A 27962-nucleotide genomic window follows, 5' to 3' on the forward strand; every position below is an offset into this window, starting at 1 on the left:
ATTACGCAAGTGGCAATCGGCAGCATAAAACTTTTACAAATATTTTTACAAACTTTTTTAAATATTTACAAACCTACTAGCTTTTTCTGACTTAGCCACCCCATTACTCCAGTCAATGTCCGGATAATTAAAGTCCCCCATAATAACAACTTGACCCAGTTGTGAAGCCTCCTCCATTTGCAACAGTAGCTGGGTCTCATCCCCCTCATCTACACGGGGTGGTTTATAGCATACACCAATGATCATTTTCTTTGTGACCTTCAGCCCTACTGAAATTTCTACCCAAAGAGATTCGACGTTTTCATTGGTAATGTCTTTATTACCTGGCTTTAAATCTGACTTTACATAAAGACAAACCCCTCCACCTTTTTTAATCCCTCTGTACCTCTGTACCCCAAAGAAAAGTCAGCCCAGTGCTCTAGGAACCCAAACTCTTCCTTCCTACATCAAGACTTTAGCCACGCATTTAGCTCCCTAAGCTGCCGCTGTCTCCCTAAACTAGCACGCGGCACCGGCAAACTTTCCAAAAAAACGACATTGGAGGACCTTTGCCTAATTTTAGAGTCTAGATCCCTGAACTCACTCTTTAAGGTCCTCCACCTACCGTTCATTTTGTCGTTAGTACCGATACATGCCGAACCCTGGCACCAGGAAGACAGCAAACTGTTCAGTTGAAGCGATCTGTTCGACAGATTAACCTGTCCACTTTCCTAATGATCGAATCCGCTATAACCACCATCTGTTTAGGCCTAGCTCTGCTCTCCTCCCCACCACTACTAGAGAAACTGGTCTCCCGGCTGTTAGAGAGATCAGCCTCATCTAGAACCGCCAGTCCAGAGTTCACGCTCCCATCTTCTTCACACAATCTGGCAAATCTGTTGGGATGCGCAAACCCTGGGGCAGCCTCCCTCTTCCTTTTCCCCACACTAGATTGTCTAAATTTCACCCAGCTTACTGCCCTATCATCCTTTCGCTGCTCCCCTTCCCCCAAACTATCTCACCCCGCTAGCTCTTGCTCAGTAAGCAAGAGACTCCTCTCAAGATTGTCAATCTAATGCAGTGTTGCAACTTGTTCCTCTAGGGCTCTAACGTGAGCCTCTAAAGTGGCATTCGCTCACAACCACAACAGAGGTATGCACTTTGGAACTGTTGTTCCACAACTGCCAGACCTTCAATGTTGCTGCCACTCATTCTCCCAGTTACAGAAACAGTTAAACAAAAATAGGTGAAAAGACTTGAAATAAATACAAACTTTGTACCTTGTTTTAAACTCCCTTAGTTTGTAACTCCTGTGTTTATAATGCCACTTACAGAGCCCCACTAACTCCTGTGTTTATAACTCCACTTACAGAGCCCCCACTTAAAGAGCAATCACTTACAGAGCACCAACCACCAGAGCAAGCTCCACTGGAGTGCCAGTAGGTCCATTTATACAGTCTGTCCAGGTGAACTAATTAAACCCCACCCACCTCAAACTGAGGGCAATTACAAAGGAATGTAACTTCTGGCAAACCTGCTGTAAGCCTTATAGTTCACCAAACTTTGTAAATTATCACCAAAAACAGCAAATACTTTTGAAAAAATTAAACCCAACAGTTAAAAAACACAAAGATTTTGAATAAAGTTAATAAAAAATACTTATCCCTTTGTTGTTGAATTGAAAAGCAAGTTGATTTAACCAGCCACCAGCCTGTTAGTAAAAGGACTAGTGGTAGAAATATCTTTGACAACAAACAGGCACTGATAGTTGAAAATGCTTTTTTATTATAAGTACAGAGCAGGAGCAATGTTTATTCCAGATATCTCTAATGCGATGCACTATGCAATGAACAACGTCATAACGCTGCCAAATGACACAGCGCTTTACACATTTGGCATAAATGCAATTGTGGCATTTTTCCTAGCTGGCTTTGTGTCTGCCTGATCCTCATTGGTGTATGCTATAGCTGTAGGTTTTGCTGCTCCTATTGATGCAGGGGAACCCTGGAGCTACCACCAACTCTTGACCAGGCAGTAGTGAAGATAGAGACTACATTATACACAAAACCTTGCTCTGGAAATTCCCTTTTGAGAGCCAATTCATGCCATCCTCGGCATCTTAATAGGGGTATTCCAATGGGTCAGTTTGCGCAGGAATTGTAGTTCTGATGAGGAATTTGTTAAGGAGGCCTGCAAGTCGAATGATAGGTTTCTGAACAGGGGCTGTGCTATGAAGTCGCTATTTGATGCATTTAAGTCAGCACTGGAAACTGATAGTCAGGAATTGCGTAAGAGAGATAGGAGAAGAGACAATGATAGAAATTTCAGAGAAAGAAAAGAGGCTAGCCCAGTGATGCTTATAACTAAGTACAGTAGACAGTTTGACCAGATTATAGGAAATTATCTGACGGTGCTGTATGCTGACCAAGCCTTTAAAGAAGTCCTTGATTCAGGTTTTCGGATGGTAGCGAGAAAAGCTCCCACTTTGGGCTCTATTTTAGCTCCTGGTCATTTTAGCTCCTAGTGTGTGTGGGGTGATCAAAAAACCACTTGGTTACAAAGTAAAGGGATGTATACAGTAGGTGCGGTGCAAGGAAATGTGTGACGTGCACAGCAGTGCATGTCTCGGATTTTTTTGTATACAGTGTGACAAATAAGCATTATGATATAAGGAGTTATATAAACTGCAATACTAAGTCAGTTGCATACCTGCTTACCTGCACAGGATGTTTAAAGCAATACGTTGGCTGTACCACCAGACCACTAAAGGAGAGGGCTAGGGAACATTTAAACTTAATAAAATCAAGAAGTGAAACAACAACAGTCTCTAGGCACTTTAGTGAGTACAGTAGTGGTAATGTAGGGTATGTGAGACTGCAGGGAATTGAAAAAGTGACCACAGGGCCTAGAGGGGGCGATATACAATCAAAACTGTTACAGGCAGAAGTGAAGTGGATTTATAAATTGTGCACGCAGCGCGATTTGCTGTCGCGGTCTTGCGCTTTACTTGCGCCTTACTGTGCGTGTCACATTTGTTCGCATTTTCTTGCTCATGGCGCGTTCATTCACATCTTTAAATGCGGTGTGAGTTGAATTTCCGCCTCTCTGTGTGCAACGCATTGGTCTCCGGGGGAACGGTGGCGGCCCAGTGCCCAGCAGTCCACGGCCTAAAGAACCAGCACTTTACAGATTTATCATACCTTTTTTTTTTCATCATGACAATTCTTCATAGTTGTGCAACAGCAAAATCTTAGCATGTCCTTGTTAGAAAAAAAAAAGTTTTAGCACAGGTATAGATAAGAAACACTTGAAGGCCACAATAAAAATAAGTTTTAGTTCTTGGTATAATTTACACTCCATGTGGTTATATGAGAGTAGGTTTATAACACAGATTTACGGCATGATTAGTGGTTCTGTTGTTTTCTGTAGCAGTTACAGTGCAAGCTTATATTTAGTGCCACCTTCACCCCTTTGTTTGCTCAACAGTTCTTTATAAACAGAACTCTTAGCTTGGTGTTAAAATATAAATGCTCTTTTTGTAAAGTGTTATAATAAATATTTGTATCTGGGAAATAAAGAAACAAAATGATGTTCCTGGGACTATAACTATATTTTTTACCACTTCTTGAGTTCTTACCCTCCTATTCTTTTGTTTTGATTTTTTAACTGAAATGAATAGATGTCCAGATAGCTTCACTTATACTAAATATATAATAACAATATATTACAATAAGATTGTTTGTCCACTCCACTAATGTTAATAGCTGATTCACAGGACCAGAACTAGAGGTAGGCACCAGGCAAGTACCTCTCCTGCCTACCCCTAGTCTGCACACCCTTGTCATTGTCCCCGCCACTTGTCATTGCATGACTGGGCAATAACACCCCTGCGTGACGGCAATAGGCCCACTTACGCGCACATGGGTGAAGGGATGTTGCAGGGGCAAAATGGCCAACCAGGTTGCCTAGAGCTTAGCTTGCCCTGCTGAATCATCAGATATATCGGTAGAAACAATAGAATTCTACTGCTATCTGATTGTTCAACATTACCTACAGCCAATGTTCAAAATTTTCCACCATGCTCCATCGGCAAGAAGGCCGATATTGTCATCTCGCCAACCCACCATTCTGCACTGAATATGATAATGTTGGTGCGTGTATGGGCACCTTAAAAAAGGGTTTGACTGGTTATCCAAGGATCCATTCACATCATAGCATTTCTTTAAGGATATCATTGTGTTTACCTAAGCCAAAACTGGCCTTTAAAGTCATGACATTTTTCCTATGTTGGTTTTGGTATTTTACCAAATCATCTGTAGCCCATCCTGTATTTGGTCAAATCCAAAAATTATTTATGCCTACTATCTTTGAGCAAGAAAAGAAACAAAGAGAAAAATGCATTTAATGCACAGTAGAGGCAGAAACATGAAATTTAATTTACCAGAGATTTGCAACATCTCTGTAGGTGCTAAATTAGCATTGAAACCTTCCTTTTTGTAACCTATAATAGGTACATTAGTCGGTGGAAAAGGTATGGACAGCTTAATAGTGATGAACACATTTTTTGGCCTGGCATGGATTTGCAGTAAAATTCTGCATTCATTTTCTTGACCGCAAAAATTTGGCAAGTGAGGAAAAAGTTGCGGTCACAGTAAAAAAGTCACGCATAGCACAAAATCATGCAGTAGCTGCATTTCATTAATTTTTCAGCAGTTTCACAATTTTTTTGCCAAAGCGAAACGGTACAGATTTGCTCATAACTAAAGCTAAACTGTTCGCTTACTACTGTAGGTATTAATAACAGTAGGTAATTGAAATAGACTGCACAATATATGTGCAATGCCCATTTTATATTAACAGTGGCATAACTAGGGGACCCAGCCCCCCCAGTTTTCTTCCCCCTTCGCTGAAACAAACAACAGTTGCATGATCTTACCTTTGGGCCTTCAGTGTTTCCAGTGGGCCCTGCTGGGAGGTAGGCCTGGGCGCTGTCACACCTGCTGCTCCCCAAGTAGTTATGCCTCTGCATATTAACAAACATACTTGCAACTTGATAAGAAAGAGCTATAGCTTAATATACAGTATAAAGCATTGCATGGATATGCAGCCCATACAAAACTACACACGGACAAGCATCATAGTAATAAAATAAATATGTATAAAAATACAGAAATTAAGTGCCTTGTAGTAAGAGACATATTAGGAAGGAGGTCCTTGCCCCATGGAGCTTTCTATCTAAGTGGTGTTTTGATTTAATTATATTATTGGATTGCACTTGATGTCTAGCAAAAAACAACAAATCCTGTCCCATCCCCTCACCCAAAAAAATCCCAGATTTATCATCCATGACAGACTTGGGGATGCAGAGATAAGACAAAATGGGGATGCAGAGATAAGAGACCTTTAAAACAGAGTTACAGTTTAAAGTCCTCTAGCAGCTCAACTTATGGACACTAGGGGGCAGATTTACTAATCCACGAACGGTCCGAAGGCATCCGAATGCGTTTTTTCGTAATGATCTGCATTTTTGCGACTTTTTCGTCGCCGTCGTGACTTTTTTGTATGTCCCGCGATTTTTTCGTCGCCGTTGCAACTTTTTCTTATATTTTCCTCGACTTTTTGGCCGCCGTCACGAAAAAATCAGATTGGTTTTTCCGCCGTTTACTATCGCTCAATACGAAAAAATCGCTGCGGCGACGAAAAAGTCACGACAAATACGAAAAATCGAGACGGCGACGAAAAATCACGCCAGCGACGAAAAAGTCGCAAAATTTTAGTTTCCAATACGATTTTCGGGATTCGGATTCGTGGATTAGTAAATCTGCCCCTAGGAACTGTACTTCTGTAACATAAGGGGGGAAGGTAATAAAAGTCAGCATGGAAAAATTATTCACAATGTGAAAATGTATGCCTCTGTGCAAACTAATTTGCCTTTGCACAAATTTTATGTGAATAAGGATTAATTATTACAAAGTTGAGATTAGCTATTGTTTTATTAATACAAAGAAAATCAAATCATTTTTTAAAATTAGAATTATTAGCTTATAATGAAGTCTGTGGAAGATAGCCTTCTCATAATTCTGACCTTTTTGCATAATGGGCTTCCAGATAACGGATCCCATACTCCATTCGTTGAAAAACACATGGTTTTTACATTTTTTTTCGTTCATGCTTTTTTTTTTAAAAGGCTGTTTTAATATATCACTTGACATTTGTGGTTTTAGAGAAAGTGAGTTTAACTGTGGTTTTAAAAACCAGTAAAACCACAAAAATGAGATTGTTGATAAATGGGCCTCTGTTGGTTAAAATGTATTTAATATAGATTGAGAAAAGAACATAAAGAAAAGATACACTGAATTACTGGAAAGGGAAGATTTATTGTATAAAAATGGCTGCAAGAGATTTACACTGAAGAAAACAATCACTTGTAATAATGTTATTAAATCAGCACTCAACCTTTTCTCTGTATAATCTTCCAGTCCTAGCTCATATTCATGTTTTAAATTAATAACATCTTATCAGGATTGTGACATGTGAAGAATCCAGAAAATTCCCAAGAAACCAATCTCCTAGATTTCCAACAAATCCTGATCCTAGCAGTGAGCTACTTGACAGCCCCTGTGGCAGACAGAAACTTAAACTTAAAGGAAAACTATAACTTCATCATGGATACTTAACCAACAGATAAATTATAATATAATAAGTGATCTAAAGACCTGTAAAGACTTGTACCAAATAGGCATATACAAATCAATAAATATTGCCCTTTTACATTTCTTCCCTTGAGCCACCATTTTGTGAATGTTTGTGTGCTCCCTCAGAGATTAGATGACAGGAAATAATACATCGCCCTGGGTTTTTTGCGAGCACAGTGACTCATGGAACCAGAGGGTGGCACTTGGTACTTAAAATGCCAGGTTTTCTATTTAGGATTATCTAATACCACATACTGCTAGAAAAGTATATCTTTCACAAAAATGCTAAAAATATGTGTGTGCATGCACAAGTGACAACCTAAGAGGGAACATTAAATAGGAATTTAAATATTGTGGAGTAAATACTGTACATGGCATTGGCTTCAGTAGGGTCGGAGGAAAAATAATTCTTTCAAGGGCTGGAATAGTTTCAAAACACTTGCGTCATCCAGGAAGGCATTAAACAGCCATTAGATGCACAAGAACTCCAGCATACAACTCCAGCATAATAATAATATTTCTTTAGGCCACATTTAAACCCTAACAAATATGCATGCATAGTTCTGTCAACAATTTGGGTTATAAGCTTATTTACTAACATAAGCACTAAACTGTAGTAGTGCACTTGGCAACCAATCAGGTTTTTGCTTTACTAAGTGACGTATGCATTGTAGCACCTACAGTATGTAGCCTTCTTCTCATCGGGGGGTCCAACATACATCAAAATGTTTCAGCAAAGTTTTATTGTGCCATTCCAATGATAACAACATTTGTGGGCATAATTAGCTCGCTTCAAAAGGAAACCATGACATGTAGTTGCAATGATAATGTATTTTTACGAAGTTTATGAATGGGTTTTTAATTACGCATTTTAGGGGGTGTTTACATTTCCTGTTCACTTGTTTTCCTATTCACTCCCACTATTTGCTTTGTCTTGTTCTTTAAAGTAGGCATCTCAAGCTTAATTATAGATGCAGTGTAAATCTTTCCTACCAGCACTGTGCCAGTTATGTTGTTGTACAATAACACAATATACTAGGATTTCTGTGCAAATTTTACTTGCCAATATTACATTATAATCAAGCTTCAGAAGGTTAGATATTCATGTATGTTACTACAGAATCAGGAAAGGCAGGATCTGTCAAAAATATATAGCTGTCATTTGTCATGCTTATTGTTTCTTCTACTGTATGTCTGGAAAGCTGTGCCATGTTGTTTATTTGTATCTTTTCTATACTTTCAGTGAAAAAATTGTTTATTTGGCAGTCATGGGTGTTTTTGATTAATTGTCTGACCCTTTGAGCATTATTTTCATGGTTAATTTTGCATTTGTTTGGGTATCTGTTATACTTTTATAGATAGTAAAATGGCATAATGGTGATCATACAATTGTGTGCCTAAGTTTAAAAGCTTAATTATTAGTGATGATCGAATCTGTCCCGTTTCGCTTCGGCAAAATTTTTTCGAAAGGATAGGAAAATTTGCAAAATTGCTAAAAATCCACAAAGCGTGTTTGTCACGCAAATTTTTTGTCACACACGTCCTTTTTTTGCCACAACCACACCTATTTTTGACACAGACATGACTTTTTTTGCCGCGAAACAATTTTTTTGCGCCAGATTTTTCGCTTAACAATTTGCCAATGGTGAAATGCGGAAATTGGCTGTGAATTCATGCCTGGTGAAAAAAATTTGCTCATCGCAAATAGTTATTCCTCTTATAAAGGAAAGCCCTGTCGCAATAAGCACAGGGGCTGCATGACAAGGGATCCAAATGAGCAGCAGCCAGATTACACTGGTTTATGTTTACAGATTGGCAGAATCAGATGCAACCGTGATTAGGTCAAAGAAAAGAGTTAAGGCAGGAGAAAGCTGGGCTGGAGGGTGGAGAAAGAAAGGGATGTGATGTCAGGGGAAGAAGCAGTTCACTTCCTTGTCACCCTTGCCCTTTTTGCATATTTTGCAAAAATGTCAGGAGTTTTCTTCTTTATGTTCTTATATTATCTATTAATAATTGAATATGGATGTTTCCTGAATGTATTGTTATATTGTGGTTTCTATATTTTTATACATTATAAATGTAAGAGTCAGCATTGTATTAATTTATGTTAATTTCAAATGCTTGAATCAGGGAAAAAAAAATCGCCATTTGGGTCAGGAAGGAATTTTTCCCCTCTTGAGGCATAATTGGCACTAACTTTAGGTTGGGTCTTTGCTTTCCTCTGGATAAAAACTGAATATATGATAATGCATTTTAAGTTTTATTTGTCACAGCAACCATAGGTATAATGACATGATTTCAAATGGTAACCATGGAAGTAAAATTCAAGTCTTCAGTGAAGAGCAGCAAAGCATAGTAGCAATATCTGGCTTTGGGATATTGTTTTGGGATAGGCTGGCATGGTCCTATTTACTTGATAAAATGTGAATAAATGCTGTGGCCATTTTACCCCATTTCTGTCCCCATTTTTACTGTTGAGTTTAAAAATACATATCTGCAACAACAAAGTGCAGAATTGATTAAAGCCCAGTTGGAGGCTTGCATTAAGAGAGAGATATGATTAGTAATTAGTGACATGGAAAATATACAGTATTTTCAATAGAGAAAAAAATATCACTTACGCATCACAAGTCTTTTAACTTTCTTAATGCAAATGTAGTTTTGTTTCATGGTTAAATCTTTGCACCTAAGCCTTTTTAGTGATCAATACTTTAAATGATGTCCATATCAGCCTTGAAATTTATAGTTTGCATTTTCTCCTCTTTCTCAAGTTGCTGAGCAGGCCATTCAATTATTTCAAATATGGAATGGCAACAAACATAGTCTAAGCCCTTTCAAGAATTTGCAATGGTGAGATGTAATGTAACCCCCAAGAATCTTGTTTTCTTACAATAATTGTAACTCAAAGGACTCCTGGTTCCTTTTCTCCGTCTGCCGTAGAGAAATCACTATCAGAGCAATACATGATTTTTGTATTAAGGCAAGGTAATATCAAAACTATTCTGTGGGCATGGAGTACAGTTTAAGAAGTTGTGCACCTCTTAAACTAAATTGTGTGGTGTAGTGGATTTGACAACCTCAACAAATTTCTGGTAGCTGCGCAGCATAACCCTATGCTCTTGGTTGTATAATACAAACAAGATTTTATTTCCAGTATACAGTTAACAGAATTCTTTAGGGGAATTAACTGTGTAGTTGCACTGTGTACTTGGATGGTATCCAGCACTCCATGTTCTGAACAGAAGAAAGGCACAATCACAAATGTGAGAGAATCTATAAAAACAGAAAAAAATAGTCAGCACAGACTTCAACATTGCCTAGTTTTCGGAGGTTTGGAAAGACTAGATTCTGAAATTTTGTCATAAACAGTGTACTAACCCATTTATATAAATACATGTTTAAGGATTTTGTTATTAGAATATAAACAAAGACATACAGCTCACAAGCCATTCATAAAACAAGAACACCCTTATAAGAGAATTAAAAAATAGTAAAATTGGAAAACCAATAAATGCTTCAAATAGAGAAATAGAATACATTTTGTCCAGCAATTTGTGCTACTTATTAGTGTACATTGACATTACAGAGATCTAAAAATGAAAAACATATGAAAGAGTTCATTCAAATAATTAACTACTGATATTTTTAGAGATAAATAACACTCTTTTTTTTTACACTATTTGTTTTTTAATTTTTCTGTGTAAAAAAACACAATTTTTTTGTGAATTATTATGTCTTAAAACCATAAAAAAGCAATGTTAAAATACACCATTTAAAAGCTGATGAGTAGTGATGAGCGAATTTTTTCACCAGGCATGGATTTGCAGTGAATTTCCACATTTCGCCATTGTCGAATTGTTTTGCGAAATGTCAGCAAAAATTTGCAGCGGAAAAAATTAACGCACATCAAAAAAGTCACTGTCGCATCAAAATAGTCATGGTCGCATCAAATTGGGCATGGTTGCATCAAAATAGGTGTGGTCATGTCAAAATAGATGCAGTCACATCAAAATGGGTGTGATCACGACAAAATGGGTATGGACACGTCAAAATAGGTGCGGTCAAAAAAAACATACGCAACGGATGCATTTCTCAAATTTTTTGCCATTTCGTGCATTTTACTGCCATTCCGCGGATTTTCCAGTGAAATGAAATGGGACAGATTTGCTCATCACTTCTGTCGAAGTCATGTAGAAGTCAATCGGAGTTGTCCTAGAAAAATTGTAACAGTTTTCATTTAGTTTGTGATTTTGAGGTTTTTTTTAAAACTTAAAAACCACAAAAAATGTGTGGTTTTCCTGTTCTTTTTGTTTTCATTCTGCATTTTAATTAGTTTGTGCTTTTTCAATTCAGATCTTTTAATAAATGACTAGACATTTGTGGTTTTAGCGGAAATTAGTTTATTTGTGATTTCAAAATCCTCTAAAACCACGAAAATCAGAATGCTGATAAATGTGCCTTTTAGGGGCTGATTTAGCAAAATGTGAGATTAGAGCCCACCACAGAAAAATGTACTGACTTTCTGTTATTTCTTTTGGGATTTTTAGAATCATATATATTGATGTGTGAAAGTCAGAGTTCCCCATTTTATAAATATGCTTCTAAAAATGTTATAGGAATGAATAGAAAGTGAGTGAATTTTTATGTAGTGAGCTCTTATTTCCCATTTTAATTCATCTTCCCCTTTATATTGTAACATGTTATTTTATTTTAAGCATCTTGTACAGTTATGGGACCCATTATGCAGAATGCTCGGGACTTGGGGTATTCCAGATAAGGGGTCTTTCTGTAATTTGGATCTCCTACCTTAAGTCTACAAAAAAATGATTTAAACAGTAATTAAATCCAATAGGATTGTTTTGGCTCCAATAAAAAATAATTATATCTTAGCTGGGATGAAGTAAAAGATACTGTTTTATTACTACAGAGAAAAAGGAAACCACTTTTAAAAATGTGAATTATTTGATTAAAATGGAGTCTATGGGTAAGTGGTCTGATACCTGTACATTCTTTTTAAGTTTCAGGAGGGAGTGCACTTTTAGATGCAATTGCCATTTTTTCCTTTTCTCATGCATCATTGCATCCATAATAACGTAGTTGAATCACTGCCTCCTGATGCAACTTCTGCATTCAATTGGTCTCCGTAGTCAGGCTGCATCCTGGATCTCCTCTTACCTCTCTAACCGTTCATTCACTGTCTCCTATGCTAACAAAACCTCATCTCCAGTTCCTCTTAATGTGGGGGTACCCCAAGGCTCTGTACTTGGGCCGTTGTTGTTCTCCCTTTACACGCTGTCTTTGGGAGATCTTATCCGTTCATTTGGCTTTAAATATCATCTGTATGCTGATGATACCCAATTTTACTTTTCGACCCCTTCATTAACAGTTGAAACTGAGACTCATATCTCTAACTGCCTCCTGGCTATCTCTAACTGGATGAACCAACGCCACCTCAAATTGAACCTAACAAAAACTGAACTAATGATCTTTCCGCCTAAGCCTGGTCCTACTCCCCCCTTTTCTATCTCTATTGAAGGCACCCTCATCAACCCTGTCAATTCCATGCGTTGCTTGGGGGTGATCTTTGACTCCAGTCTCTCCTTCTCTGACCATACTAACACCACTGTCAAAACCTGTCACTTTTTCTTACGCAATTGTAGGGGTTTACCAAAAACGGGCCCTTAGGACAGGAACCCCTAGGACAGACCACAGGGTGGTGCTGGGACACAGGGACACTGGGATGACTGGGTGCTATATAGTTAATGGGGAGGACCCCTGTAGTTCGGGTTATGACCACAAGGTGGTACACAGGCCCATATAAATAACGCAGCCATGTGCTGTGGGGGTGGTTGGTCTAGGGACTGCTCCAGTAATGGAGTGGGTGCCCTGGGCACAGTTCTGATATAGGAGTTTTGTAATAGATCGCTCTAGGAGTGATATGTAGAGTAGCGAGTTTAGAATGGGCGGACATGGCCCCTCCAGGAGTAGTAAGCGAGGTTAAGACCTCCCGGCAATACATCAGCCGGAGTGCAGGGAATTAAGAGGCTAGGGAAGGTGTACCAAGGCACCACCAGTCCAGGAGGCCGGATCTGAGGATGCCCTATGAGAGTACCGGTGTGGGTCCCTGTGGGGTAACGTCCTAGCGTGAGTACCGGGGGAACTCTATGGTAGAGTGTCTTGCCGTGAGTACCGGGGAGAGCCCCTAGATGGGAACACATGTCGGGAGTACCGTTGGGTAGGCCAACAGGAGATGGTACTCAATGAGATGTATGGAGATATACCCTGCACTGTATACTATGGTTAAGCTGCTCCTGGAGAGGTGTTCGTCCAATAAACCTTCTCAATTACTTTATTCATATAACCGTGTGGTGAGATCTATAAGTCCGGAAAGGTACACCAACCTATGAAGTTCCCAGGGGGGTAGGAAATAAGTCCATACCACTATCCCTGGGTGGAGGCACGCCATGGCTGGGAAACTCCTGTCCCCATAGTAAGCGGGGCTCAGGACTCCTGTAGCGCCAAGTAAAGCAGTAGTACCACAGGCGGGCCAGAAGGGAAAGCACAGGTGGGCTACATTTGGAGGCACTGCTGAGAGGAGAGCAGGAACTTTTTGCCAGACCGGGCTCTAAAGGAACTGAGGCCTAGTGTGTCTGTGAAACCCTTTTCCCGACCGGATTAGATTTGGGCCATCCTGATCCGCATCCCCAGGTGGGATTTGGCGCGAAAAGAGGAGCAAGGGCGCTCCTAGCCAATAGGATTGCAGGAAGATTGGCGCCAAGGGAGAGCCGGGGAATACCCGTGAGATTTAGGCGGGCCAGAAGGGAAAGTACCTGATTTGCATACCGACCGCCCCGTGAGGGTCAGCGGCCAATAGGACACGTTAGAAAGTGCGCACAGGGCTGAGGAAGTGACGTTGCTAGCTGATGTCACAGCGGCCATTTTGGGACTTTCTCAGTTGGCAGTGAGTCGTGAGAGTAAGCTCCTCTACAACTCCACAGCAAGCATGTCGATTAAGTCCGGAAGTGAAAGAGGGAGTGAGACACCCATGCTTTCTAGACCGGAAGTTGGTAGCCTGTACGATGCCAATATTCGTTACGTGTGGCTAGGATCTTTTGTAGAGAAGCCCTCGCCGTTGGGAGAATTCCTCATGGTGCCCATATGTGGTGACTGTGGGGCCGAGGTCCATTCAGCTCTAAAACAGGCCCTGGGCCGATGCCCAAGCTGTGGACACAGAGGTTGGATGGGACCTTTGAGAGAGGACAAGCTCAATGATGGATACAGAACCACGCTGGCAATGTTGACGACTCTAAATACCAACCAGTCAAGTCCAGCCGTATTCGGGCGATACCTAGGGGACGGCGACCTTACCCTGGTGTCCGGACCACTACAGTTGTATCCCTGGAAGGTGGAGATCTCGGGGTCCGTAGCCTCCGGGGATGTAAGTAGTGAGAAACCCCAGGGGGTGAATGAGGAGTCCCAGGGTTGGGAATCCCAGGGCGGACGGGTAGAGAGTGAGCCTGCAGCCATTTTACCCGAAGCCCCTAGTATCAGTCAAGCCCAGGCGTCTGTTGAGCCAGAACCCCAAAGGGTGCAGCAAGGCCCGGAGGAGGCCGCGCAGAGTCCCGAGCCCACTAGTGATAAAGGGGGACCCCCCGAAGTCAAGTCTCTACCACCCTATATAGAGGTTCTCAAAAAGAGGAACGAAGCCTCTGAAGGAGCCAATGAAGCAGTTAGTACTCCTGATCCCGGATGGGATAACCTGGAAGAGACTGAAGAGGAAGACTTCTATAGTCCTCAGCTGTTTAAACTGCCTAACAGTATCTTAGCTCCTAGAAAAATTACTAAAGAGGAGGAGAAGGACTTCTGGGTCCTGCCTGGTAAGGGTGACCCCGATATATTCTGCCGAGTGTCCAGAATACAGCGGGTCATGAATTACAAGATATTTAGGCTTTGGGGATACTATATGCCGTACGCACCCCTCTGGGTGTATGATAAAATGGAGTCCCTAATGGACGATTGGGTGGTGGCGGAGATAGCAGCCAAGGAAAAGAAGGCTGGGAAGTGCCTGTACCACGCTGATCCCCTGAAGAAAATGGCGGCCTGGAAGTTTGTCAGGGCGCTGGAAAAAGAGTGGTGGTGGGGCCGCACTGTGCTACGCCACACCGTATATAGCTGCGGGAGAAAGAGCCCAGAACCGCGCTATTTTAGTACGGAAGTTGAATTGCCCAGTGGGGTACCAGTGGAAAAACCACACCCTTGCTACTACGCCTCATATATTGACATACAGATGCGGTTTGCGTATATGGTGTGAGAGAGTCTTCAGTGGGACTTGTTTAATCCCAGGAGGGAACTTTTCAGTTCAGGGGTGAGTGACACCTGTCGTTTGGGTGTGCCCCTCAGGAGGGACTTGTCCTTCTCCCTGGAGGAGCCGTCGACGATGGGTAAGGATCATCCAAGTCGCAGCCAACCGGCTGGTTGGGAGGAAAGTGCTGCTCCTGTCACGATTCCCGGAGGGGAGATTCTGAGTTAGCCCAAGAGGGCGCAAGTTTGCCTAATGCCCACCCGTTGGTGGATGAACGGACCCAAGGTGGGATCACCTTGGGAGCTGGACTCCCTCAAGGAGGAGGGGAGGGTCAGGAAAAGAAAGTCTTTCTATTATTTTCTTTGCTGCAAAATAAAGAAATTGTTTTGATTTTTTTTGGGCAATAAGTTGTCCTTTCTCTCTTGTTTCAGTGTGAAATGTCTAAGGGACAGAGACTCTTATGGGGACTTTCACCAAGACTATGGAGGGTGGGAATGTTTTTATGTCTCATTCTTCCTTTTCAGTCATCCATTGTACCCTGGCAGTCTCCTGGAGGAGCTGTGAAGCGTGATGTGAAAACAACATGGTAAATGTATTGTATTTAGTAGAATGTGTGTCAGCCAGGAGGTGACAATTTTCTTGTAGGGGGAGAATGTAGGGGTTTACCAAAAACGGGCCCTTAGGACAGGAACCCCTAGGACAGACCACAGGGTGGTGCTGGGACACAGGGACACTGGGATGACTGGGTGCTATATAGTTAATGGGGAGGACCCCTGTAGTTCGGGTTATGACCACAAGGTGGTACACAGGCCCATATAAATAACGCAGCCATGTGCTGTGGGGGTGGTTGGTCTAGGGACTGCTCCAGTAATGGAGTGGGTGCCCTGGGCACAGTTCTGATATAGGAGTTTTGTAATAGATCGCTCTAGGAGTGATATGTAGAGTAGCGAGTTTAGAATGGGCGGACATGGCCCCTCCAGGAGTAGTAAGCGAGGTTAAGACCTCCCGGCAATACATCAGCCGGAGTGCAGGGAATTAAGAGGCTAGGGAAGGTGTACCAAGGCACCACCAGTCCAGGAGGCCGGATCTGAGGATGCCCTATGAGAGTACCGGTGTGGGTCCCTGTGGGGTAACGTCCTAGCGTGAGTACCGGGGGAACTCTATGGTAGAGTGTCTTGCCGTGAGTACCGGGGAGAGCCCCTAGATGGGAACACATGTCGGGAGTACCGTTGGGTAGGCCAACAGGAGATGGTACTCAATGAGATGTATGGAGATATACCCTGCACTGTATACTATGGTTAAGCTGCTCCTGGAGAGGTGTTCGTCCAATAAACCTTCTCAATTACTTTATTCATATAACCGTGTGGTGAGATCTATAAGTCCGGAAAGGTACACCAACCTATGAAGTTCCCAGGGGGGTAGGAAATAAGTCCATACCACTATCCCTGGGTGGAGGCACGCCATGGCTGGGAAACTCCTGTCCCCATAGTAAGCGGGGCTCAGGACTCCTGTAGCGCCAAGTAAAGCAGTAGTACCACAGTATATGCACAGGTGGGCTACACAATATTGCCAAAATCCGTCCCTTTCTTTCTACTGTAACAGCTAGGCTGCTCATGCACGCGCTCATCCTATCCCGACTTGACTACTGTAACCTGCTGCTAACCAGCCTCCCTAACTCCCATCTTTCCCCCCTACAGTCTATATTAAACACTGCTGCCAGAATTCTCCTCCTCTCATCCAGGAGAGTTCAGGCCCTTCCCCTGCTAAAGTCCTTATCGTGGCTTCCTATTAAACAAAGAATAGTGTACAAACTCCTTCTCTTAACCTTCAAAGCCCTCCATTCCTCTGCCCCTCACTACATCTCTTCCCTTGTGTCTCCGTACGTTCCTGGTCGACTCCTTCGTTCCTCGCAGAGCAACTGTTTAGTTGCGCCCCCCACTACTACTGCTGTTTCCCGCCTTAAACCTTTCTGCCTTGCTGCCCCTTACATTTGGAATGCCCTCCCCGATTTCCTCTGGAGAGAATCCTCCCTCAGTCTTTTTAAAACTAAACTTAAAGACTACCTTTTGGAGCACTCACCCAGCACCTGATCTGGGAGCTGGCACTTATATTGTAGTGTCACCCACTGTGACATGCAGCACTTACATTTGCCCATTTGTGTCTGTTAGTTACCCCTCCCATATAGATTGTAAGCTCTACGGGGCAGGGACCTCCTTCATCTTGTTTCTGACTCTTATTGCAACTGTACCTTGTATTTATTTGTATTTATTGTTGTACTTTATATTTATCCATTATCTTTAACCCCCTGTTTGTATTAATGTATTCTACTGTACAGCGCTGCGTTCATAAGTAGCGCTTTATAAATAAAGATATACATACATACATATACATACAAATGTGCTGAATCTGACTTGCATGCTTCATCCAGCACAACTGCATCTGATTTGTCAAAACTGCATGTGAGCTGTAAATCAGACACAGTTGCACCAAGTATTTTCACAGTCTGTCTGGTGTAAATTCTGATGTTTGCTCATGTCAGTTCTGGTACTCAGCATGCAAAAATGATTCTTTAGCTGCAAGTGTGCTGTGCCTATTGAAGCAGGGCACTGAGGAAACTCTGGAGCTATCACCTGGTCAGAAGCTCCAGGGTATGCACAGCACCATGTAACTTATGAGAAGATATAGCTATGCTCAAACAAACATTTAGAAGTAGAAGTGCATGCTTTGAATGATGATTTTTAGGATACAACTACGAGAAAGGTAGAGTGAAATCAAATTAAACACTTCTTGTGTTTTGTAAATGATGAGGCTTGTTATTCAAAAGTCTGAAAGCCTTCACTCCATAATGTAAATAAAAAATATATACAAGAACATGTGAATGCAAAGCCCTACAGGTTCATAACAGATTCTTCACCTACTTTCTCCCTCAATACACAGCAAGTATAGATTCATAAATGGTTTTATAATACAGGTATGGGACCTGTTATCCAGAATGCTCGGGACCTGGGGTTTTCCGGATAAAGGGTCGCTCAATAATTTGGATCTCCATACCATAAGTCCACTGAAAAATCATATAAAGATTAAATAAACTGCATAGGATTGTTTTGCCTCCAAAAAGTTTAGTTGTATCTTGGGGATACAAGGTACTGTTTTAATATTACAGAGAATTTTTTTTTAAATTAGATTTATTTGCTTATAATGAAGTCTATGGCTTTTTTCTGTAATTTGGAACTTTCTGGATAATGAGTTTCCCATACATGTAATAATGCTTTAGACTAATAAGATTTATATCACTAAAGACCCTATAGGATTTTAATATAACATAGGCATATGAGGAAATGGTATGACAAATTCATTAGTAAGATTAAAACAATATGTTTACAGATTACTATAAGGTGATTAATGTCATTTATGTACATGTATGTTTTCTGGCATTCTCCGCAAACCCTAGTGTATAATTTTTAGGTATTGTGGGAGTCTGGGTTCTGGGTATAAATACCTGTCGGATGTAGATATTGTAAGCTGAGCTGGAACAGATCTAATACAGATTATAACCCTTCATTTTGCATAGTTAGAATCAAATCATAGAAATTAATTAGATAAACATAATACTATCTTTTGCTCTTCTCAAGGTATTTGGCTATATAATCATATAAGCAAATGCAAATAAAAGAGATGCAGATATGAATTATCTCTTATTTTAGAATATTTTGCAAGTCATCACATCGCAATACAAAGCAGATAATTTACCCTTACAGTAGTCCTAATCTGTTCATACCACTATCCATCATTACACCAGACAATCCATACCTTTGACCTCAAAAGAAAAAAAAAATACAGAACATTCCGGTATAACAAAAAGAAAAGCCATAAAAAAGACAAATGACATTATGTTGAGTCTAAGATATGCCTTGGGTATACTTCCCTGTTAATTTAAGTGACCTTGTGGTATGGCTTAGTCTTATGAGTTACGAGAAAGATTTCTGCATTAAGTTATATGATAGATAACCACTTTAGGAAAATTAATTTTTCTAGAGATAATAGGCTTTAAACATAAAAGCTGGAGCCCAGTCTAAATCTATTATGAAGTACAATGTAACCAATAAAAGAACACAACATGCCTGTAACAACGTGAAGATTTAGTAAAGATGATATCTGAAGAGTCTTGTCTGGCATTTGCAATATGAGATGTATGCTTTCACATGGGAGGAATGCCATGTATGACTGATAACATCACATCTAAAAGGACAGTTTTTTTTTGTACACATATTCCCTTTAAAAACGGGTTTGATACTACCTTATCTTAGTTTTGTATAGCACATTCCCACCTTTGTATGTAGACCATCAACGCTAGATCTAAGACAGGGAATTCACCAAGGAATGACAACCAGCCATGCTGGAAACCTTGCCTGATGGGAGAGGGACTACATTTTTTATACTATTTGTTTAGGAATAATGCTTTGATAATTTATGTGTGAAGAATATATTATTTCTTATGCACATTGATTATATATATGCAGTGTGATCAATTTTAAGGTATGACTTATCCCTTAATAGTGGCAGAATATGGTAAATAAGAAGTAAATACATAATAAATCAGAATTAGGTATATGGCATTTTCAAGTAATATTGATGCCCAATTTTTCATAGTAACCTGTTTGTATCACATATCATTTCTAATAGTGTTCTCTTTGTTGAACCTGAAGCCCTGAACTCCCCCAACTTTAACTTGCTTAACAAAAGGGCTTAGTGCCAGTCTCTGGGGGTAAGGGAATTTGGGGAGGTGATGAATTTAAAAAGAAAAAAAAAAGAATGGGAATATGTAAAGTAAACTTGCACTTTATTCTGAAAATTGTGATGTGTCAATACCCCTTACATAGTGAATGTATAGCGTTATGTATATATACAGGTATGTCTTTATTATTTGGTAATATGCAAATAAAGTTTATGGTTATTTGGAAGCTTTCCTATACCAAAATCCTAAATTATTCCCAGTATTGCATTACTTATTATAACATAACAAAGTGTAAAGTGTTTGGTGTTTTCTACATTTCTAAGTTTTCTTTATTTCTTTACAGGTTCATGTTGGATAACAGGTAAGGCTTTCCTCAGTTAAAATATTTAGTGGTGCTCTTTGGAAAATCCTTTTAATTTTGTTCCCTCATATTGTGGCTGTGCTATATTTGGTTAGATTTTATAGCAGCATAATGTTTCATTTAAAAAAAACAAAAAAAATTACATGCTGTATATTTATGCAAAAAGCATAAGGAGAAAGCATGAATAGATTCATTAAGCATATGGGATAACATTTATATAAAATAAAGTGTTTTTTAAAAGATAACCATCTTGAGGAAGTTAGAAATTGAAGGCAATCATTTAACAAAAAAATAATAATTCACTCAGAGATAAATGTATAGCCACCACCAGGTAAATGTTGGATAGGGTGAAAATGTATTTTTCATGATTTATACAAATAACATGTAAACAATGTGTAATAGTAATTCTTTTGCACAGATTCTAATAACATCTATATTTGTGTTAATGTGTTTTTGTTGCACAGATTCACGGCGTTAATGACTTTGCATGCAACTTTTGCCTTACCTATTGTACCCATTCCCTATTTTGTTCCCAAAATTCTATTTGTCAGCATAGTCATTTTTAACAAAAACCAGAATGGGATATAAATAGCAGTCAATGGAGCCCTTGGAAGGCTATGCAAACATGACGAAATGGGTCATTTACAACTCTAAGTACAGTGAGCAAAGTTCTTTCACTATTTTCAAATGTTGTTGCATACATTACAGGGGCATTGTATGTGATTATTAATTACCTTAAATTACCATTCATGAAGTTAATTTCATTTTTGAGTTGCATTCTAAAAAACTAAATACAGCACAAACGATACCATTTGTTCACATAGACAGCAGACCCTGTCCCAAATTTCATAAAATAATATGGGGTGGCCCATTTATTAACATTTGTGGTTTTACAGGTTTTAGAAACCAAGAAAAACTAATGTTCTCTGAAACCACGAATGCCAAGTGATTTATTAAATCAGCCTTTTTTTTAAAAAAGCATGAATATAAAAAACAGAAAAAAATGAAAAAAACACAAGTTTTTCATTTTGTCGCACAAATGAAAGCATAAAAATAACCCCTAAAACCTCTAAAACCACAAAGCAAAAAAAGATTAGCCAATTGAAAAAGAACACCTGCCATTGACTTCTGCATGACCTCAACATCTTTCATGGTAACGTATAATAAAATAAAAAAAATCTAAATTTTTTCTGCACAAAATTGTATTATTTGCAAATCGTGAAAAAACACAGCCTTAAATAAATGCCCCCCCCCCCCATAGTCAAAGTCCAAAAATCTTTTTCAATCTTTTTCTTAATAAATCTTTGCAAGATCCAAAGTCCAGAGAACAGTTTACTATTCTAAATTTTAGTTTGACTTCATGACATTTATTAAAATTTTGCCCATGCACTATAACTACATTTGGTGCCTCAATTTATCTAACTCATGACATCAACAGGAATGATGAGCGAATCTGTCCCGTTTCCCTTCACAGAAAAAAATTGCAAACTCTAGAAAAATTTGTGAACCACTAGAACAATCAGCGAAACGTGTTTGTCGAGCATGTCTTTTTTTGTCGCGCATGTCTTTTTTTGCCAAGACCACACCTATTTCGAGGAGACCGTGCCTATTTTGACAAGACAATGGCTATTTTGACATGACCACCCCCATTTTGACGCGACAACGACTTTTTTTGACGCGCAACTAATTTTTTCACAGCAGATTTTTACTGTTTGGCTAAAGAATTCGCCAATGGCAAAATGTGGAAATTCACTGTGAATCCATGCCTTGCGGAAAAATTTGCTCATCACTATTTACCAGTACAAAACCTTTAGTACAGACTTTAGGGGTTATTTGGTAACCGCACTGCAGTTGCTCTTGGCTGACAAGGTTGTGTTAAAACATCTCACATAGTTGAATTCGGCACAGCTTCCTTTCTCAAAATGAGCGCAGTTGCACCTATTGATACAGGCTGCAATGTGGAGTTGTGTTGCACCAAAAAGAATAAGTCACACATGTCACTTGCATAGGAAATCTAGAAATGATGAAAACCAGACTTGGCCAGATTAGAGCCTAAGCACAGCTGTGTCAATTTCAGCTGTAATTGCATCAGGTGCATTTCCCCTTTGCAAACTTAATTATGGGGGAAAAATGCTGTGTTGTGGGTAAAAAAAACCATGGTGATTATACTTGGAATTGTATTGCAGCGCAAAATTACAGGCATGGTAAGTAAATGATTTACAGTAGCTTTTCTTGCTTTTTTTTTATACATGCAGTTTTTTCCCAATTCTTTTACAAGCTGCACTTAAGTTGCTATAATGAAAATCATATTTGAGTCTGTAACAGCCCAGAGGTAGCTCGGACTTTTCATGATCTGTCAGCAGGAATATGCGGACTCTCATCTTCTTCTGACATAGCACACCAGCTGCTCAAACACTGTCAGGAGATTTTATTAAGAAAGAAGAAGACATTAATTACTCCTCGAAATGCCTTCATAAAATATTTGGGCTATGCAAGAAAACCATATCTCTTGGTCTCGTAGGCATCATGAAGTAAATTTGCTTTTTTTTTGTTAAACTAGACATCTGTTTATATATTTAATGTGTCAGCTGGGACCCAACTGAACTTTATGAAAATCTAGTTTCAAATGGAATGTGTCAAACATGTCAAACAATATAGTGATTTTTTTTTTTTTTGCCCTGAGATGCTATATAATTGTACATACTAAGCAAAACAGAGATGTTCTTAAAAATCATTTGGCTTTGATATAACATAAAGTTGTTTTGTGTGCAAGATTTGCAGCTTGCTAGCTGAACTACTGGTCTCATCAACATTTTGTAATTAAGTACTTTTTTTATGAATGAGAGCAGTCGTTTTTACATGGATGGAGAATTCTCTCAAGGGTCATACAGAAAGAGATGCTCTTTCTTATTTGGCACTCTTCTTCTTAGGCACTTATTTAAAAACTTTGTAGAGCCTAGTGGTTGTGTGTCCATACAAAATATTTCTGTGCTCCATAATTGTTTGTGTGCGCTGTTGAGGTAACTTGTGTGCCTTTAAATGCCCAGCTTTAAAAAACAGTGATAGTGTACCATAGGGGTGTTCTTTGTATGGTGAAGCCAATAATACTTAGGGGCACATTTACTAACCCACGAACGGGCCGAATGCGTCCGATTGCGTTTTTTTCGTAATGATCGGTATTTTGCGATTTTTTCGTATTTTTTGCGATTTTTTCGGCGTCTTTACGATTTTTGCAAAAAAACGCGAGTTTTTCGTAGCCATTACGAAAGTTGCGCAAAGTCGTGATTTTTTCGTAGCGTTAAAACTTAACGCTACGAAAAAGGCACGACTTTGCGCGCAAGTGTTAACGCTACGAAAAAAATCGCAACTTTGCGCAACTTTCGTAATGGCTACGAAAAACTCGCGTTTTTTCGCAAAAATCGTAAAGACGACGAAAAAATCGCAAAAAATACGAAAAAGTCGCAAAATGTTCGTTTCCAATCGGAATTTTTCCAATTCGGATTCGAAATCGTGTCTTAGTAAATCAGCCCCTTAGTTTTAGGGTGGGCTTATGCTGCATATTGATTTAGGGGTAGATTTATTAAAATGTGAGATTAGAGTTTACCACAGAAAATTAATTCACTTTCTATTAATTCCTATGGGGTTTTTAAAAGTGTATTTAACAAACAGTGAACTTTAACTTTCACCCATTGATAGATATGCTTCTAAAAATCTTATAGGAATACATAGAGAGTGGGTGAGTTTTTTAGTTGTGGGCTCTAATTTCACATTTTTATAAATCTGCCCATTAGGGGTGCATTTATTAAAATGTGAAATTAGAAATCACCACAGAAAAAAAATCACACACTTTCTATTCATGCCTATGGTATGTTTAAAAGTTTCAAATGGTGAACTTTTTCACCCATTGATAAATAAACTCCTAAAAATATAGGAATAATTACAAAGTGGGTGAGTTTTTCAGTTGTGGGTTCTGATAGGTGTTACAAGGTAACTGCAGACCGTACAAAATGTCTTGCAATGGGTAAGAATATAAAATATGAGCAGTAATTTCCAAAGAAGAAAGGAAAGCTGGATTGCCATTGTGCTAACAGAGAAAAAAAAAAACAATCTGTATATTAAGCATGATACAGAATGTTCCCAACCCCAAGGAATACTGTGATATCTATACTTAGATTTGATTTGGTGGTACCAATATACCTTGTTATGAAGACTGTATCACAAAACATTTCCATATTTCAGAGATTACATTTCATATCACTATTCAGATATTTTTGATGGCATGTATTTCAGCTGCTTTCTCTTTCGTGCAACTGGCTAGTGGTGTGAAACCCACCACCCACAAAATGGTCTTTTTTTTGCACCAGGCCTTTTATGTATGGACAATGATACTAAAATTATTAATGAACGGCATATTTATTTCTCCAGTATGATGACATTGTAGTTTAGCTATATGCAATGTATTTCATATATTCTATATTCAATTAGTAACATTCTAGAGTTTTAATCTGTACTTAAAATATGTTACCATTAGCATTCTTTTTTTCTGCATGGGTTTCCTCTCGCACTCCAAAAATATTCAGGCAGGTCATTGGCTCCTGATAAAATTGTGTTTGTGGATGTGATAGGGTCATTAGATTGTAAGCTGCACTGGGGCATGGACTGATATGAATGATGCATAAATACTATAAAATACTGTATTTTGGAGCAAAGTGCCATGTTGTTGGTGTTTAACATTACACCATTTTTTCTCTGCACCAAAGCACAACTCTTTGTACTCCAACAATGCATTGCAAATGGCAAGGAGCTGCTCTTTGCTTTAGAGCACAGCTTGTATCTGCTATTAGTTATGTATGAACAGCTACTGCTCCAGCATTTGTGTGTATGCTCACAGTAAATGAGCCCTATGGTGTCCTAACCCACAAAGTGCAGAGTTAGTATTTTGTTTGCCTTATTACTACAGCCAGTATTGGATCTGGAAATACTGGAAAAATGGACAATAAATTTATATCAGTTTGACAGCTCAAGTTTAGAACAAAGTGATGTGATTTGCCAGAGTTTTTAGCAGTGGTATACCTTCAACTGGCTAACTGGCTGGGCCCCCCACAAAAAAATCTTCAGGAGAGCCTATTACACACTTGACCCCCCTCCCTCAACACCCTGCTGCAGTGTGTTATTTTTGTCAGCTGCAAACAAGCGAGCAGGCAGTGAACTTTGTGCCATGGTCTAGGTCCCCTTGTACCCCAGCCTAACATAGACTACCATGGGCTGTGGGGTCTGTTGTATAATAATTACACCACTGGTTTTTAGTAACAATTCAACACTGTTTTCCAAATTTCCAACTTAATTGCTCTTGCCAAAAAATGTGCAATCTTGCTTAAAAATTGCACCTGTTTTATAAATAAAACAGAAGTCTGGGTATTACAGAAAATGCAGTTTCACTAATGCTAATTACAAGTGCCAGAATACTCTAGTTCTTACTCGTTGTTCTGCAAAGTAAGGGCATATAGGAAGCCCTGAAGCTATAAACGCAGGGGCTGCATGACAAGGGATCCGAAGGACCAGCAGCCAGATTACACTGGTTTATGTTTAAAGATTGGAAAAATCAGATGCAGCTGTGATTGGGTGAGAAGCAGTAAGTTAAGGAGGGGGAAAGCTGGGCCGGGGGGTGGAGAAGGATAGGGATGTGATGTCACAAAAGAAGTTCACTTCCTATCTTCTGAACAGAAGAAACATCCCACCCACCCTCCCCACTTTTTTGCATATTTTGTAAAATGCCAGGATATTTTCTTCTTTATGCTCTCATATTATCTATTAATAACAGAATGTGAATGTTTTCCTATATACACTGTTATATTGTGGTTTCGGTAACACTATACAGTATGAACGTGAGAGTCTGCATGGTATTATTTATGTTAAATAAAAGTCAAATCCTTGATCCAGGGAATTTTCCGATCGCCAGGTGGGGTCAGGAAGGAATATTTTCCCTCTTGAGGCATAATTGGCACAGGCTTCAGGCTGGGTTTTTTGCCTTCCTCTGGATCAAAACAGTGGATATATGTTAATGTATGTTAAGTTGTTTCTGTCACAGCAGCGGTAGGACTTTGCCAGAGTACTGCACAGGAAATTTTAGAAGAGGTAGAAAGGAGCTTCTCTCCTTTGACTGCATGGTGGGTTGATTGATGCAGACGCTACTACTGCTTGTGCTAGGTGACAGCCTGCTTGGATTTCCTATCATCGAGGCACTGCAGATTCAGGACCGGCAGCAGGGCTGCTGAACTTCTCTCATGGTGGGAGATGCAGCTCCTGCTGGTAGCAGAGTTTGGGGCCATCCTCTCTGTAGGTAGAGGCAGCCTAATACTCAGTGGTGGATATAATGACATAGTGCTGATCTCAAGTCTTCAGTAAGGAACAGCAGAGCATAGTAGCGATCTCTTATGGAATTCTGGCTTTGAATATTGCCTTGGGTGAGGCTGGCAAGGTCCTATTTATTTGATAAAATGTAAATAAATGCTGTGGCCTCTTTTTACTCATTTCCGGCACCTGGTGTTTTATTAATGTATGTAACAATGGGGTTCAGAGGGATGGCTGAAGGCGAAGGGAAATTGAGGAGTCCCCTTGTCAAGAGTTGTTCCCTGGAAATTGAAGTTAGTGCCTCCATGTGCTTATTATTTATATATACCGTGTACTGGATAAATCTTTGATGGAGAAAGACTGAGGAGTATTTGTAGATTTGACTGCAAATGAAACAGGTTATGTTAGATGTTGCAAAAACAAACAAGTGAAACAATAATGCTCTTTCCCAAAGTAGAAAAAATAATGTTCATATTGTGTGGTGCTTCATGTGGATGCTCAGGAACAATGGACACATTTAACAGCTTTTTGACTTTACCGCAGTGATTTTTTCTTAGTAGCACTTTATTGTGGAGTTCTTTAAAAAAGAAGAAAATATGAGTAAATTTCAAATGGAGAAATAATATTTTTAATAGAGCCTTTCCCAAATCCAAATAGATTATTAAAATGCTGAACAAAAGTTTAAACCTTTTAGTTGTATTGTTTAGCCTGTTCTATGTGTGTTACATTAAGCTTCATTTTACAGCACTGGTGACTGGCATCATAACTTTAAAACTAAAAATTGTTGCAGACTGGAGTGACTATACATATACTCCCTTCCCAATCATCAATTCAATGCATAGGGTTTCTTATACTATTCACACATATATATATATATATATATATATATATATATATATATATAATTTCCTTTAATCTTTAACCCAATCAATATTTTTTTATAAATAAAATGTAAGAAATGTTCTCTTCTCTAGCTCAACTTTTGCAAAACATTATCTCTTGTTTCATTTTTTGTTTCCTTTATACCATTAGATTTCTTGTTATGTTTTATCAGTTCTAACATTTCAGTTTGCATAACACGCTGGAAGGGTTGTGCATTTCCCGCAGGTTTCTGTCGTTTTGATTTCCATATACCTTCAGAAAAGCTTTGAGACTAATTCCCTAAGGAGCTGCCAGCCGAGGTCATCCTTTTAAGATAGAGGTAGACTATTGTATAGGGAGCCAGTAAAACTTACAAAAAAACTTAAAAAAATGAAGTAGCATGAAGAAAAATAAATTTGGCGTTAGACGTTACTCAACAAACCAGCATAACTAGATAAAGAGAAACAGTTCACTAAAGTATATCAAAAAAGCATCCTTACATAATACTAATATTAATATTTATGAGATAAAATAAGATTTCATTTTATAGAGAAGGATATTTGTTTTTTTTTTTAGTTCCACAGTCTACTTTCTCTTATATCCTTTCAGTCTCTCATATTAAATCCATATTTAATATTTACTCATTTACTAGTCAGATAATTCTTCTGTTTTAGCATT

General features: G+C 39.2%; 1 protein-coding gene across 1 annotated transcript in view; it reads left to right on the top strand.

Annotated features, from left to right (window-relative positions):
• The window catches only part of cdh20 (cadherin 20), a 212407-nt gene that overhangs the window by 77797 nt on the left and 106648 nt on the right, over positions 1-27962 (top strand). The window contains exon 2 of the mRNA XM_012965436.3: positions 20055-20072. The gene's annotated coding sequence lies outside the window, so the exon portion shown is untranslated. The remainder of the gene's footprint in view (positions 1-20054; positions 20073-27962) is intronic.

The sequence above is a fragment of the Xenopus tropicalis genome, chromosome 6 (genome assembly GCF_000004195.4).
Source record: "Xenopus tropicalis strain Nigerian chromosome 6, UCB_Xtro_10.0, whole genome shotgun sequence".
NCBI lineage: Eukaryota > Metazoa > Chordata > Amphibia > Anura > Pipidae > Xenopus > Xenopus tropicalis.